At 39.3% G+C, this 11,843-nt stretch overlaps 1 long non-coding RNA gene across 2 annotated transcripts; it reads left to right on the top strand.

The window, feature by feature from the left end:
- The first annotated feature begins 510 nt into the window (after window positions 1-510).
- LOC122425873 lies at window positions 511-11,393 on the top strand. 2 transcript variants are annotated; one of them, XR_006265040.1, is made up of 4 exons: window positions 511-658; window positions 1,518-1,651; window positions 5,228-5,354; window positions 8,247-11,393. It is a non-coding gene; the product is annotated as an uncharacterized LOC122425873 (long non-coding RNA). The 2 variants fall into 2 exon arrangements; XR_006265039.1 differs by lacking the exon at window positions 8,247-11,393 and having other exon boundaries at window positions 5,228-5,740.
- Window positions 11,394-11,843: the final 450 nt, after the last annotated feature.

Below are 11,843 nucleotides of genomic sequence, written 5' to 3'. Positions count from 1 at the left end.
AGTATGACTTCTGATACAAAGACATAGAAGACAATTCTGCTTTCCTTCAAAGATCACAGGTCATAAAGGGGATGCAGATACACAAAGAGTTACAAAATGATATAATAATTGGTATGATGCAGGTATACCTGTCATATAATATGCATGAGGGAGAAGGGAGCTCTTACCTGTCAGATGTGGCTCATTTGAGGAAGAGATGATGATGCCCATTTCAAGTTGGAGGATGAGTCAGACTCTATACAATCACAGATGAGGAAGGTGTACAGTCCAGGGGAATAGGGGCAGTAGAGAGTAATGGCAGGAAGGGACATGCACGTGGTTCAGTGAGCCTTTGCACAGAGTGAATTCATAGAATCAACAGGGAACTACACTGGAGGAAATGCCCTGAGAACTTGGGGGAGGATCAGAAACCCGCTAAAGAGTTTGCACTTTATTCTGCAAGCAATGCTGTACTCTGCTCAGATGCTCGTTTGTGTCTGACTCTTTGCTACACTATGGACTGTGCCTCGCCAGGCTCCTCTGTCTGTGGGCAAGAATACTGGGTGATTTGCCATTTCCTCCTCCAGGGGATCTTCCTGACTCAGGGACTGAACCCATGTCTCTTATGTCTCTGCACCAGCAGACGGATTCTTTACGGCTAGTTCCACCTGGGGAGCCTGTAAGTAATGGGGAGACATTAAAGTTTGTTTGGTCAAATGATCCCCCTTAGAAGCTGTGTAGAGAATGAATAAGAACAGGAAGAGGAGTTGAAATATTCTAGGTGAGAAATAATTAGGGACTCAACTAAAACAGTCACATGCAGCAGAAATGGAACAAGCTGGAGGGATGGTCAGTGGGTTAAATCAAAGAGACCCCCTGAAAGGATGTGTATGGAAGCATGTGCCCCAGGGTGGTGGTTTGAGGGCCTGAGTCGTGGGTGGAACTACAGGTTTGGGAACATGGAAAATGGAGGAAGTTTTGAAGGCAAGTGGGCATAAAGAGTTCAGTTCTAAACATGCTGCATTTCAGGTGCAGGTACATTATGGTACATACAGGTTGATAAGTCTAGTAATGATCAGATATCCATGGGTGCTTGCAAAAGAGAAAAAGATTTGTGGCCTTATAAACAATATAGGTAGTGCCTTAGTCACTGGCTTCAAAGTAAATAAAGATTAAGAAGAATAGATGTAATTAGTGATCCTCGACTTTTAGAGGGGAGATAAAGAAAGGCTAAGGCTTCCTTGGTGGCTCAGTGGTAAAGAACCCATCTGCCAATGCAGGAGATGCAGGTTCAATCCTGAATCAGGAAGATCCCCTGGGGAAAGAAATGGCAACCCACTCCAGTATTCTTGCCTGGGAAATCCCACGGACAGAGGATCCCAGTGGACTACAGTCCCTGGGGTTGCAAAAGAGTCGGACAAGACTTAGCGACTAAACAACAACAACAAAAGATGGAAAATAATAAAAGAGCAAAATGAGGAGCAGCCAACCTGGGGGGAGGATGCTCAAAAGATTCCTTATCTACCTATTCTTAATAGGCTTACATTCTGTTGGTGAGTGGATATGAGACGACGGAGAAGATGTGATTTCTGTCCTCAAGGAGCAGATAGTGACAATGGGGGAGGAGTGGTGTCAAAAAGGTGGAGGCCACAGCATCTGATGCTGCAGGAAGGTAAAGTTGAAGATGCACTGGAAGTTTATTCGATTTGGCCATTACAGATTATCCTAAGGAATAAAGGTGAGCTCTCTATGGAGGGCAGGAGTGGCAAGCATGCCAGTGGACCCTGTATAAGATCAAGGTGGCCTTATCTAGGAGTTCCTCGGTGTGACCCAAATCTAGTACCTGTGAGGGGTTCACCAGGGTCTGCCTTGGCATTTCTCCAATGGGACTTGGGGGATGAGGGGAAGCAATGTAAACGTGAAACCCAGGTCTTCTGTGCTGTGAGTTATAAACTAAGTTCATCTGAACTCATCACATCCTTCCTGGCCGCACTTGAGTGTGGTGGCCACCTGTTGCTACTGCTTAAGGCGTTGTTTGACGGCTTGACAAAGTGAAGGAGGAGTAGGAGGAGGGGAGGTCCATTCTGGGGTGGGCTTGGAAATGGGAAGGAGGTCTTGGTGGGTGTGAAGAGTATTGTGAGTATGGGCTAGGAAATATTAATTGCCTGCTGCTGTTGCTGCTAAGTCGCTTCAGTTGTGTCCGACTCTGTGTGACCCCATAGACGGCAGCCCACCAGGCTCCTCTGTCCCTGGGATTCTCCAGGCAAGAACACTGGAGTGGGTTGCCATTTCCTTCTCCAGTGCATGAAAGTGAAAAGTGAAAGTGAAATCGTCCAGTCGTGTCTGACTTGTCGCGACCCCACGGACTGCAGCCTACCAGGATCCTGCGTCCATGGGATTTTCCAGGCAAGAGTACTGGAGTGGGTTGCCATTGCCTTCTCCAATTAATTGCCTGGAAGTTATTAAAAATAGAAAGGTAGTATGTTATGGGGGCTCAGATGGTAAAGAATCCATCTGCAATGCAGGGGACCTGGGTTGCATCAGTGGGTAGGGAAGATCCCCTGGAGGAGCTCCTGGCAACCCAATCTAGTATCTGCCTGGAGAATCCCACGGACATAGAGACCTGGGGGGCCACAGTCTGAAAGGCTGCAAAGAGCTGGACATGACTGAGCAACTAAACACAGCGCAGTCTGTCCCGGGAAGGCTTCGTGGAGGAGTTAGTACTTAGACTCAGTCTTAAGTGATTTCAATATGAATGGTGATGTTAAGTGATGGGAGCTCCTTTCAGGGCCTGTGAGAGAACACAAGCTGAAGTAGAAGCTGGAGCTTGAGACCAGGCTGATGGGGAGCAGCCTGGGGCGTGGTAGGTGGGTGGGAGGCGAGTTGTCCAGTTTAACTGATAAGAGCCCAATGAAGGGATGCTAGGAATGGCCCGTTGAGGCCAGCATCCAAGAAGCAGACGAGGTTGAGAGCACTGCATTAATCATGGGTTAAAAATTGAACTTTAGCATGTGAGCCATTGGGAAAAAGCTAGAAGCCTGTTGAAGGGAAATGAGCAAATATGGCACTTAGTTTTGTGAAGTTTTTGTTTGAATTCAATGTGTGTTTTGAGATCCAATAGCCACTAGCTACTTATGTTTCTGGTGTCCTAACATCTAAACAGGATGTTAAAGGGATTTATTGTAATGACCCATCTATAAAATGAAGAACTGCATCTGAGTTGGGCCTCATTAAGAAAAATAAACCCTAGTTAAAAGTAACTGTTTAGGAGCTGAGATCTTTGTAAGATAGACATTCAGCCATAGGAGGGGTTTGCAAAAAACTATGAATGAATTAAAAAGTTGTTTTAATAAAAGAAAATGTTTCTAGTGCCAGTTTTTGGTTTAGCATCTGCTCTGTAGGATTTTTTTTCTTTTTATTTGTTTATTTACTTACTTATTCATTTAATAAGAATATTGTCCTTCCTTTAAAATTTTGCCATTCTGTCTACTTTTCCTAAGTAGAGAAGTCAACTAAATGGTCTGAGAATTTTCTGATTGATTATTGATTTTTTATTTGTATGAATATTAAGGATAACATTTTAATTTTAACTAGGATGCATATTTTCCTGAAAGGTGTTTTCTTTTTTTAAAAATGACTTTGGGTTTATTACATTTACTGTAGGATAATTCTTCCCTTCATTTTATTCATCTCCTGGAAATGTCATTAGTGGAGAAAACTGAAAAGGCAAATGAAGATGTCTAGGGAGGCAAGTTGCCCTTGCTTTTCCTCTGGATAAATTATACAACAAGGTTACTCTCCCAATTAGATAATGTCTTGGGAGATAACCAGTCACTTTCTAAACACAAGCACATCTGAATTTTAAAAATGTTAGCTTTATAAAAAGTGATACATTTTTGATCTCTGGGCTAAGTATATAAAGTCTAGTTTGCTAATATGGGTGTGGAAAATGCTCTACTATAGATCAAGAGACTTCTGCAGTGGTAACTATAAATAGATACTCATGTATGCCTACATATGTAAAAATTTGCTCTGACATTTTTTTTTTATTGTTGAGTCATTGTCTGAATGTGTTTCCTTCCATGTTCCTCCATTAGTTTTTTACTATAATGACTCCATTAATGTTACTATTTTTGAGGGGGGAAGGGACTCAGAGAATTTCATGAGTTTTGTCATTCTTAGGTTAGATGGACATGTGTTTTTCTAGGACTGGAAATTTCCAAATTTTTAATTTCTGATCTCTCTCAAAGGGTATTCACTTTTTTTGTGAGTATCTAATGAAATAAATACAAATTAAAAAAAAATCAGTGACTAAGATATGACTGTAGTATTATTAATAAATATATTTGTGTGTTTAATCAAATCACAACTTATAAACAGGGCTCTTAACTTTTCAATTCAAAAACTTTTCTGATTTCTTTTTTTAACCTTAATGAAGATATTAAAATATACACTTTCCAAACTACCTTTTTAAATGTCACTTCTGGAAATATTTACATAATTTCAGCAATATAAATCATAGTCTTCATTTAACCTGACTCTGCTGGCTCAGGAATATGGAATACAGTATTAGTTTCTATAAGAATGAATTGACTTCGATATGAAATAAGGCTTCTCAGTATCAGCCCTGAAGAAATATATTGGTTACAGCTAAAATGTATGGTTATGCTTATGCTAAAACATACCGACATTATAAATCTGTATATTGGTTTCGGTAACAATGTATTCTTTCCAATGGATTCATGTGGCTTTCAGCAAGAATGTATTGATTTCATTAAAATGTGCTCCTTGAGATAAACAAAAATTCAGTTAAAATGCATTGGTTTCTGTTAAAGTTCATTGACTGAAGTGAAGAACATTACACTGCTATTGGGTTGCCCGAGGGTTTGGTAAGTATTGAATAGAGATGTATACATCAGTAATAATAAAGGCTGGGGAAAACAAAGATATTGTAAACCCTATAAAGATGTAAATATTCCCACACATTATTAGATTGAATTTTCTCGCAGGCACTGAGAGTTGGTTCAGGTACTTTTCACAAAGTCACTTCAACCTCAGTGTATTCCAAGTTCATGGGAACTCAGGAAACTTAATGCAGGGACACTCTGGTTTCCCCTTGATTTAAATGACTCTCCAGGAGGCTATTAGGCACCCAGGTTGCTCTTCAAGCCATATAATGTCTGAAAATTCTCAGCTAAAAAGCAGACGGTGATCCTTCAATGAGTTAATGCATTTTTTTTTCCCATAGGACCTAAAATGTTTGCAGAGACTAGGACACACTCTGGGACAAGGCCCAACGATTTTGTTCAATCCTACATTGCTTCTTCATACAGGCTGTGGAAAAGGCAGAAAGAGAAGGAAGAGAGATTGGATAAGTACAGTTAACCACATTTCTTTGTATTTTGGTTTGTAAACAAACAAGAGAGTACCTAAGATTCTTTGGGGAAATTACGTTCAAACACTGTTAATTATAAAACCATCTAGCTTTCATGCAAGCAGAATGTAGATACGTGAATTTCACATGGGAAATATTTTTCTCATTGTTATCATTTTATCGGGTTCAAGCCATACAAGACCAGAGTAAAAAAATTAAAAACATGAACAAAAATAAAAATTAATTTAAATCACTTGATATTCTATCATTCATGAAAAACCACTGTTTATATTTCAGTTCAGTTCAGTTACTCAGTCTTATTCGACTCTGTGACCCCATGGACTGCAGGACACCAGGCTTCCTTTCCATCACCAAATCCTGGAGCTTACTCAAATTCATGTCCATCGACTCAGTGATGCAATCCAACCACCTCATCTTCTGTCGTCCCCTTCTCCTTCCACCTTCAATCTTTCCCAGTATCAGGGTCTTTTCCAATGTGTCAGTTCTTAGCATCAGGTGGCCAAAATATTGGAGTTTCAGCTTCAGCATCAGTCCTTCCATCAATATTCAGGACTTATTTCCTTTAGGATTGATTGGTTTGAACTCCTTGCAGTCCAAGGGACTCTCAAGAGTCTTCTCCAACACCACAGTTCAAAAGCATCAATTCTTCAGTGCTCAGCTTTCATTATGGTTCAACTCTCACATCCATAGATGACTATTGGAAAAACCAAAGATTTGACTAGATGAACCTTTGTTGGCAAAGCAATGTCTCTGCTTTTTAATATGCTGTCTAGGTTGGTCATAACTTTTTTTCCAAGGAGCAAGCATCTTTTAATTTCATGGTTGCAATCACCATCTGCAGTGATTTTGGAGCCCCCCAAAATAAAGTCTGTCACTGTTTCTATTGTTTCCCCATCTATTTGCCATTTAGTGATGGGACCAGATGCCATGATCTTAGTTTTCTGAATGTTGAGTTTTAAGCCAACTTTTTCACTCTCCTCTTTGCCTTTCATCAAGAGGCTCTTCAGTTCTTCTTCGCTTTCTGCCATAAGGGTGGTATCATCTGCATATCTGACGTTATTGATATTTTTCCCGGCAATCTTGATTCCAGCTTGCGCTTCATCCAGCCCAGCGTTTCTCATGATGTACTCTGTATATAAATTAAATAAGCAGGGTGACAATATACAGCCTTGACGTACTCCTTTTCCTATTTGGAACCAGTCTGTTGTTCCATGTCCAGTTCTAACTGTTGCTTCTTGACCTGCATATAGGTTTCTCAGGAGGCAGGTAAGATGGTCTGCTTCCCATCTCCTTGAGAATTTTCTACAATTTGTTGTGATCCAAACAAAGGCTTTGGCATAGTCAATAAAGCAGAAGTAGATGTTTTTCTGGAACTCTCTTGCTTTTTCAATGATCCAACGGATGTTGGCAATTTGATCTCTGTTTCCTCTGCCTTTTGTAAATCTAGCTTGAACCTCTGGAAATTCATGGTTCATGTACTGCTGAAGCCTGGCTTGGAGAATTTTGAGCATTACTTTACTAGTGTGTGAAATGAGTGCAATTGTGCAGTAGTTTGAGCATTCTTTGGCATTGCCTTTCTTTGGGATTGGAATGAAAACTGACCTTTTCCAGTCCTGTGGCCACTGCTGAGTTTTCCAAATCTGCTGGTATATCGAGTGCAGCACTTTCACAGCATCATTTTTTAGGATTTGAAATAGCTCAGCTAGAATTCCATCACCTCCACTAGCTTTCATATTTAGTACCTGTTTTTAATGGCCTTCCCAGATGGGGCTAGTGGTAAAGAATCCCCATGCTAACACAGGAGATGAAAGAGTTCGATCCCTGGCTCAGGAGGATCCACTGGAGGAGGAAATGGCAACCTGCTCTAGTATTCTGACCTGGGAAATTCCCTGGACAGAGGAGCCTGGTGAGCTACTGTCCATGGGGTTGCAAAGAGTTGGATAAGACTGAGCACACACACATTTAACATAAGTTTTATTCTTTATGCCTATCAATATATTTATCTCTTGTAAAACAAATTGGAAGCTATATGAGCTTTGTTCTAAACTGCTTTTTAATATGTATATGAAATAGCATTAAAATAAATATACAACTAAATGAATTATTATAAAGTGCGTATCTGACCAAGCTGCCCTCTTAATTTCCCTCAGCTTCACTAAACTTTAGACAAGTTTCATCATGCCTATAGGCTCTTTTCTTAGAGCATTTCCTTATTCTTTGCAGCATGTGGAATCTCAGTTCCTCGACCAGGGATCAAACCCACAGCCCCTGAAGTCTTAACCACTGGACAGCCAGGGAAGTCCCTAGAGCACATTTACTTTTGAAAGCCTGCGATTGTATATTCTTTCTCTGCTCTTTTGAGATGGAAATCATCTTGTTATTGTTCAGTCGCTAAATCATTGTGTCCAACTCTTTGTGACCCGATGGACTGCAGCATGCCAGAATTCCCTGTCCTTCAGCATCTCCCTGAGTTTTCTCAAACTCATGTCCATTGAGTCAGTAATGCCATCCAACCATTTCTTCCTCTGCTGCCCACTTCTCCTCTTGCTCTCCATCTTTCCCAGCATCAGGGTCTTTTCCAATGTTCATTACAGCACTTCATACGCATTTCTCACTTTATTTATCACTACCCTGCACAAAGTCCTGTGAAAAATCTAAACTTCATCTATTCTATATACACAATTTTGAAAATTCCAGTGAAGTTCAGATTCTGAGCAGACAAGTTGCATGCCTACTATCCTATGCTCTGTGATTATAAATGTTAAGAGATTAGAGACTTTGCTCCTGGTCATAGTAGAGCTGAAAAACTTTCTATTGTCATGGAAATATTTTGCTTTCTTATTCAAAAGACACATATTTCTGTGTTGCTCAGGTTATTAAAAAAATCTACATGAGTTGGAACCCTCTGTTCACCCACTCTGCCCGTGAACACTTTGTGAGTTAGAGATGGAATTCAGAAACCCATTGATGCGTATGTGGGAAGAACATTCTGCTGATCAAGTGGGTAGGCAGGGGACATGGCCTCTGCTACCCAGTCCATCACAGCAATAGAAGAGTTCTTTGTAAGCCCTTCAACCTTCACATTCTCGAAGTCTTGCTCCCTTTGTTCATAGAAGCTCCAGCAGAAGAATGTTTCTAGCGAAGGAGCATCAGTGATAACCAAAAAGGGCAGTGGGAACCAAAGGGAGTTGAACCTTCATTTCTGTGAACCACCTACACTTGCTGTTGTTTATACAGTGAACTATTGACTGGGATGAATGTTTCCATGAAAGGCCATTCTTGTAAAATCTCATCAGAATTTAAACCCTTCAGAGGCTGACCCACCTGCATCTCACTGCTTAGTTTTGGGTTCCTTCTTGACAGTTAATTACAAGAAGCCTGAACTGCTGAACCATGGGCCTGGCTGACCAGTTCAAATTCTCCAACAAAATAAATTTAGCTTCACTTCATTGGAATTAAAAGGTTGAAGCTTTCATCAAACAACTGGACTCTGCCCCCTGCTTTGAAAACTGAACCATGTCTTGAGACATGATTTTTGCTTTTTTCTTTCTCCAATACCCAGTTGCTGGAATAGTGATAGAGAAACAGAAGACATTCAAGTGAAAAGAAAATCATACTCTAATTATTGGAGATGCTGTTCTGAAGTTCCCCTTTCAATAAAAATGCACAGCCAGTATTTCTTCATGGGAAATGAGCAAAGTTTGAGACGGGTCAGGTGTTTGGGTCTGTAATTTGCACTGGGCATTTTCTCCTCTCACAGGCCTAGAGGTTAGAAGCAGCAGAAATACAATGAGCAGGCCCTGCCGTTCTTTTCAGGTGCTCAGCTCTCCCTGGGATCCTAATTACAGACTCTTTGCATGAAGAATTCTTTTTGAAGGTAATGAGAGTGCTATATCCAGAGGATGCTAATAAAAGTAGGTTGAGAAATCTGTTTCGAGGCTGTCTTACTTTTCAGGTCTTATCTTTCAGGGGACAGAGAAGACACATTTATTATTAAGGACCTGATATATGTCAGCCTTTGGGTTTAGTGTTTTCTATTTGAGACCTGAATTCCTCCAGTCCTCTGATTGCAAGAGAATAAATGAGGTCACATTACTGTATAAGTGAAAGTTGAACAGCCTTTTACATTATGAATCTGTACAAAGTATGGCCCATTTAAATTTTTTTTTTTAAATTTTGCCTGTGCCACACAGCATGTGGGGTATTGGTTCCCTACCCAGGAGTCAAACCACCACCCCTGCATTGGAAGCATGGAGTTTTATCCACTGGACCATCAGGGAAGTTCCCCCTTCCTTTTTTCTGGCACATTTTAAAGGCTTCTTCTCCTCCGGTATCTATGAGGAGTCCTAAGAGGTGTTTCTCAAGTTCTCAGTGATGATCATGCTCTCAGAGCTGTATATTATGTACGGTATACTAAGACTAATCTGAAGGTAAAACTTTGGTATTTTCCCACCACAGCATTTACCATAGGCTGAATGCTTGTCCCCTCCCCGGTCCCCCATGTGTGTGAGGAAACCTAACCTGCAGTGTAATGGTATTAGGAGATGGGGCCTTTGGGAGGGATTAGGGTCCTTATGAAAGGAAGTTCAGGGTGCTCCCTTGCAACTTCTGCCCTCTGAGGATACGGCAGGAAGACTCTCATCCAGGAAGTGGGTCCCCAGTAATTATGTCATCCCATGGTTGATTGATCTTGACTTCCCCAACCTTCAGAAGTCGAGAGAAATAAACTTTTGTTGTTTATAAGCCACACAGCCTATAGTAGTTTTTACAGTAGCACTAACAAAGACATTGTCTACATGTATTAGAAAGGCAAAGAGACAGAGAGAGAGAGAAAGAGAGAGAGAGTTATTGAAGAAGCATTATATCATCAGGCAGCACATATTTGGTATACCATTCAAATTTTGCATTCTAAGTATGAACATTTTTATACTTCATCTGGTAACAACTGTTTCATTACCAAAGTTGATTAAACATCCTCCTTCTTCATAATGGAGCTCCGATTCTGAACTGTAGCTTGGCAGAAACTGTATTTCTTTCTTTTTTTTTCTTCTTTCTTTGATTATTTTTTAGGCTTTATATATGTAACTGTGAGAATTTGTCATTCTCATAGAATCTATACTTTCAGATGCTTTGCTCCCAGAGGATTCTGCCAAGATATCCATAGAAGAAAACAGAGATATAAAGATCTGAAAACTCATTGATAAATGTTTTCCCTATGGCCTAAGGCCTAAATCTCAGTAATAACAATAATCACATTTAAGGGATAGAGCAATCTTCCTTGTAAAATCAGTAACTCTCATTTCAGTGGACAGGAATGTTCTCTGTCCTTGATACATCTCATTTCTTTTCATTTTGGTGAACAATTATGGCATTCCATCTTTCTGACTGAAAGTAACTTGAATGAAAAAAATAGCATTAAACATTAGAGAAAAAGTACCTCAGAAATTAATCAAAAACATGACTTATTTGAGAAAAAATATTTTAAGTAAAATACTTTTATTATTTCTGAATAAAGTAGTATGTCCCCAAATTTATTTAAAACAAATAATTTATCATGACTAAAATTCATTCAAATCAACTCATTACATATTGCTTGAATAATTACAATATGGAAGACACTAGGGTTCCTGCTTCAAGAAATAAGAAAGTAAACCAGTATGCAGAATTTCCATAATTTTTCTGTTATTGAAAGTGATGTGGTCCAATGCACAAACTTGTGTAGGAAGTGCATTTTTATAAAAATGATAAAAAGCAAATTGGTCAAAATTCTGTGAAAACATCTAAGATTAATGATAATTTCCTATTTATTTATGCATTGTGAGAAAATTCTGTATTTTTCAAAAGTGATTAATGTCATAGAAGGTGAGTGTTTATTCAAAACAGAAGACTAGTTTAGAAAACAAACTGCGATTAGATATGAATTTGTGCTGCTATATATAAAATAGATAACCAACAAGGACCTACTGTATAGCATAGGGAACTCTACTCAATATTATGATAAACCTATATGGGTAAAGAATCTGAAAAAGAATGATTATGTGTACATGTATAACTAAATCACTTTGTTGTACACCTGAAACTAACACAATATTTTTAAATCAACTGTACTCCAATAAAATAAAAAAGTAATTAAATTAAATTAAAGAAAAATGAATTTGTGTATAAGTGCTTAAGGTCTTACTTGCTTTTTGTTTCTTTGTCTTTGTAGACTGGATTACTATGAGTATGAAGGTATTATTGTTTTTGCTAACATATGATGTTATATTTAAGAAGCCATTTGAGAACAACATAATTCAAAATTATGCATTAAAAATTAAAGCATTGCAAACACATACCCTCCCCTACTCCTCTTTACACCTCAAACCATATCAAACCTGAATCTGGGAGACAGAGATTCCTCAATCCCTTCTTTTCCATTCAAATTTTATGTTTTAATTTTTTCCGGTCAAATGCAGAAGGTGAGTTCAAG

The sequence above is a fragment of the Cervus canadensis genome, chromosome 23 (assembly GCF_019320065.1).
Source record: "Cervus canadensis isolate Bull #8, Minnesota chromosome 23, ASM1932006v1, whole genome shotgun sequence".
Lineage (NCBI taxonomy): Eukaryota > Metazoa > Chordata > Mammalia > Artiodactyla > Cervidae > Cervus > Cervus canadensis.
Note: the sequence above shows the minus strand (reverse complement) of the source record. Positions and strands in the feature narration are given on the sequence as shown.